This window comes from Saccopteryx leptura, chromosome 1 (assembly GCF_036850995.1).
Source record: "Saccopteryx leptura isolate mSacLep1 chromosome 1, mSacLep1_pri_phased_curated, whole genome shotgun sequence".
Classification (NCBI taxonomy): domain Eukaryota; kingdom Metazoa; phylum Chordata; class Mammalia; order Chiroptera; family Emballonuridae; genus Saccopteryx; species Saccopteryx leptura.
Genome location: NC_089503.1, coordinates 171,217,840 through 171,222,211, shown reverse-complemented (window position 1 = coordinate 171,222,211; position 4,372 = coordinate 171,217,840). Strand labels below are relative to the sequence as shown.

At 37.6% G+C, this 4,372-nt stretch overlaps 1 pseudogene; it reads right to left on the bottom strand.

Annotated features, from left to right (window-relative positions):
• Positions 1 to 708: 708 nt before the first annotated feature.
• On the bottom strand, positions 709 to 784 carry LOC136390128 (small nucleolar RNA U3; annotated as a pseudogene).
• Between the last annotated feature and the right edge of the window lie 3,588 nt (positions 785 to 4,372).

Below are 4,372 nucleotides of genomic sequence, written 5' to 3'. Positions count from 1 at the left end.
TGCTGTGTCCCATAAATTTTGAGTTGTTGTATACTTGTTATCATTCATTTCTAGGAATTTTTTAATTTCTTTTTTGGTCTCATTGTTAACCCATTCATTATTTAATATCATGCTATTTAGTTTTTGTGTGTTTGAGTATTTTTCAGTTTTTCTGTTGTGGTTGATTTCTAGTTTTAGGCCATTGTGATCAGAGAAAATGTTTGATATGATTTTAATCTTCTTAAATTTGTTGAGACTTCTTTTGTGCCCTAACATGTGGTCTATCCTAGAGAATGTACCATGAGCACTTGAAAGAATGTATATTCTGCTGCTTTAGGGTGAAAGGTTCTGAAGATATCTATTAAATCCAGTTGATTTAGTATGTCCTGTAAGTCTGTTGTTTCTTTGTTAATTTTCTTTCTTGAGGATCTATCCAGTGATGTTAGTGGGGTATTGAAATCCCCTGCTATTATTATATTGCTGTTGATCTCGCCCTTTATATCCATCAAAGTCTGCTTTATATATTTAGGTGCTCCCATATTAGGTGCGTAGATTTTATAATGGTTATATCTTTCTGTTGGATTGCTCCCTTCATAATTATGTAGTGACCTTCTTTATCTCTTACTATCCCTTTGTTTTAAAGTCCATTTTGTCTGATATAAATATTGCTTCCCCAGCTTTTTTTCATTTCCATTTGTATGAAATATTTTTTTCCATCCTTTTGCCTTTACTCTGTATGTATCTTTTGTTTTGAGATGTGTCTCTTGTAACAAACTATAGAAATGATCCCTGAAAGTATAGTCTTGAGAGATGTGTCTTTTGTGGACAACATATGTATGGGTCCTGTTTTCTTATCCACGCACCTACCCTATGTCTTTTGATTGGATCATTTAATCCATTTACATTTAAGGTTATTATTGATATGTAGTTGTTTATTGCCATTTTATTCTTTAAAGCTTTATTCCTCTTTTGCTATATTCTTTTCCCACTTTGATCTGTTTACAACAGGCCCCTTAACATTTCCTGCAGCATTGGTTTGTTTGTAATTAATACTTTGAGGTTTTCGGTGTGATTTTTTTGGTCTGGGAAGCTTTTTATTTCTCCTTCAATTTTAAATGATAGCTTTGCTGGATAAATAAGTCTTGCTTGTAGGCTCTTGTTTTGCATTACTTTGGATAATTCTTGCCATTCCCTTCTGGCCTCAAGTGTTTCTGTTGAGCAGTCAGATGTCATCTTTATGGGGGCTCCTTTGTGGGTGATAGCCTTTTTTCTAGCAGCTTTTAATATTTTGTCTTTATCTTTGGTATTTTAATTATGATGTGTCTTGGTGTAAGTCTTTTTGGTTTTCTCTTTAATGAAGTTCTCTGTGCTTCTTGAACTTGCAAGACCCTTCCTTGCATCAATTTAGGGAAATTTTCAGCTATGATTTGATTGAATAAAGTTTCTATCTCTTGTTCTTTCTCTTCTTCTTCAGGAACTCCTATGATGCAGGTGTTATTTCTCTTCATGTTGTCACAGAGCTCTCTCAGAGTTTCTTCAGACTTTTTGAGTCTCTTCTTTTTTCTTCTCTGGTTTCTTGCCTTTGTTCTTCTTGTCTTCCAACTCGCTGATTCAGTCCTCAATTTCATCCATCCTGCTTTTAATTCCTTCCATTGTGGTCTTCATTTCTGATATTGTATTTGTCACCTATGACTGATTCTTTTTTATTTCAATGTCCTTTTTTATACTTGCTATCTCTTTATTTAGGTGTTTGTAATGACCATCCATTGTTGTTCTAAGATCCCTAAGCATCCTAATAATCACTATTCTAAACTCTGCATCTGGCAATTTGGTTTTTTCCATATCACTCAGTTCCTTTTCTGGAGATTTCTCTTGTGGTTTCATTTGGATTGCACTTCCCTGTCTTCTCATTATGTCTATGTGTTTGGGTGTGTTGTTTGTAGTGCTGGTTAAGTCTAGTTTTGGTGTTGTCTGCCTCCATGAAAATTTCTTAAGGCAAGAAATTGTTAGAATGATCAGATGTTGCTTGATAAATATTTAACTGATTGATTGATTCTGAACTATGTGCCACAACTGGCAAAAAGCTTTAACATTTAAATTCAGGTGATCTTTAAAGAAAGAAATAGATAAATTCAGATGATCTTTTAGCAGAGGGAACTTTCTCAACCATATCTCAGTACAAAGTATAGCTTTATAATTGTGTTAAAATAAAGTTTCATTTTAATTTGGTAAACTCAGGGGAGGCATAAATAAAAATCGATAATTCAGCGCAAAGCATTTTCTATTATCTTGATGACAGAAATGAATACTTTTTTTAGAATATTATATTTGGATGATACACATAAAACTAATGAGTTTTAAAATCGAGCTTTTATAAACATATCTAATGTATAAAAATGAATTAAATGTGAAGAGTTCTTATTAACTACTGATTCAGAAGTAAAAGCCATTTTTTCTCTTTTACATACGTTATTTATGTAATTGTATACTTTATACAGAGTTACACAGTATAAATTTTGTTTACATGCATATTTCAAACTCTCTATTTTTACTTCTAAATCAAACATACCAAAATGTTAACAGTTGTTGTCTTTATTAGTTCTTTTATTTTTCTATTTTTATTGGTCTATTTTTTTATAGTGGGCACATATCATTTTTACAATAAAAAAATCTTTATTTTTCAAAAGATGATATTGATATTAAAAATAAAAGTGAGATTAAATTATCCAGGAGATAGAACCTGGAGAAATGAAAATACACTTGATTCGCTTTCACTTTAGGTTGTATTAAATAACCACATGCAGCCACACTTCTACTGAAGAATGAGAAAAATATCGGGCTCAGCCAAGAGTTCTCTTAACCTGAAGGAGAAAAATAGAGGCTCACTTTAAGATTATGGCTGACAATTCTTTTTTTTTCCCAGCCACAATTTTATCCATCATTGGGAAGGTTGCTGCTCCTTTAAGAAGTGAGGGTCTCCAAACAGGGTATGAAGTAATAGATCATATATAAATAGGTTGTTTGCTATCGGTGCAGATGCCGTCATTACTAACTACTTCCAGGCTCTTTGAGAGCTAAATAATTCCGTAATGCATCATTGAACATTTAGTTGCTTCATAGCAGATGGTTTCAGGGGTCCATCTGCTCATAGCAATGTTTTCAACAAGCCCCCTTCACCTTCACCAAAAGGTTTGGAAACGTTGGAATATTCATCCTCCACTACAGGTGTGTTTCCATGGCTCCCCAGTACTAAGAAGGAGCCACTGTCTTTTTTTTTTTATCCCCCAGAAAGGAGATTCTGGCCTGTGGAAGCTTAGAAAATAGTCTTGTGAGTGCTGCGGACACAAGTGAAAGAGAATCTTGATTTCAAGCATTTGTAAATTCACCTAAGGTACTGACAGAGAGAGAAAGAGAAGGAGGAGGGAGAGAGGGAGAGAGAGAGAGGATAAAGTGATTGCATTCCTGGGCTGACTGTGTTAAAAATGAGATACCAGGTAGTTCACGTTGCCCCATGGCTCCTGTTCCTAAAATGCACCAGCTCTTCTCTAGGGTTTTCTGGAGAAAAGAATGCCTTCTTCCTGTCTTTGAGGACCTCAAGAATCCTTAGGGCAAGGTCAGGATGAAATGCACCGCAGAGCTCCAACTAAAACTGTACAGATAAGAGCCAGCTGAATGTAAGGTCTGCATGCTGAGGAGATCTGGGGGAAGCGTCGTGGGGACACAGCTTTCGATTCCGGGAATCCCAGATGCCCCATTCCCTAAGTGATCCCTGCAGTCAGACGGCTGCAGAAACAGTATGGGGCATGCAATGAATGAGACCGGTCTAGCAGCAGCTCTCCTTATACGCAGAATTTCCTTCTCCAAATTGGAAAATTAAAAGGGAAGACAAAGTTGGTGGTGAGGAAGCCCAGACCATTAAGTGGAGGTGTTTTTTTGTTTGTTTTGTTTTGTTTTGTTTTGTATTTTTCTGAAGCTGTAAACAGGAGGCAGTCAGACAGACTCCCACATGCGCCCAACCGGGATCCACCCAGCGCGCCCACCAGGGGGCGATGCTCTGCCCATCCGGGTATCGCTCTATTGCGACCAGAGCCAGTCTAGCGCCTGGCCATGGAGCCATCCCCAGCGCCTGGGCCATCTTTGCTCCAATAGAGTCTTGGCTGCGGGAGGGGAAGAGAGAGACAGAGAGGAAGGAGAGGGGGAGGGGTGGAGAAGCAGATGGGCGCTTCTCCTGTGAGCCCTGGCTGGGAATCGAACCTGGGACTTCCGCACGCTAGGCCGACGCTCTACCGCTGAGCCAACCGGCCAGGGCCAAGTGGAGGTGTTTTTAAAGACAAGAAACCAAGTCAATTTGTTTAGATGGAGCCAACCAACACTCCCAACCCAGTACATCGAA